Below are 329 nucleotides of genomic sequence, written 5' to 3'. Positions count from 1 at the left end.
TTTTTCTTTTTGTAACTTTTCCCCCAGGACAAGCCTCAGTTGCTAACCTGAGCAAAAAATACCACGATAGAAACTCCACCATCCCCTGTGGTCAGAGGGACTGAGGGAAAGAGCCCAGACAGATTGGAGAGTGATGAGAGAATCTCAGAGAGGAAACAATGAGTAAAGGGTATACCAAATCTCTATAATAAATTCTGACTCTAACTAGAAGTACTGCCTGCTAAAATATAATCATTAACATCCTCCAAATGTTAATAAAAGAAATCTGAGTCTAAACAATCTAATAGCCATGAAGTCAAGGATACAATTTGAAAGCATTCACTATGTAA

This window comes from Propithecus coquereli, unplaced genomic scaffold (genome assembly GCF_000956105.1).
Source record: "Propithecus coquereli isolate 6110/MARCELLA unplaced genomic scaffold, Pcoq_1.0 Scaffold650, whole genome shotgun sequence".
Taxonomy (NCBI): domain Eukaryota; kingdom Metazoa; phylum Chordata; class Mammalia; order Primates; family Indriidae; genus Propithecus; species Propithecus coquereli.
Note: the sequence above shows the minus strand (reverse complement) of the source record.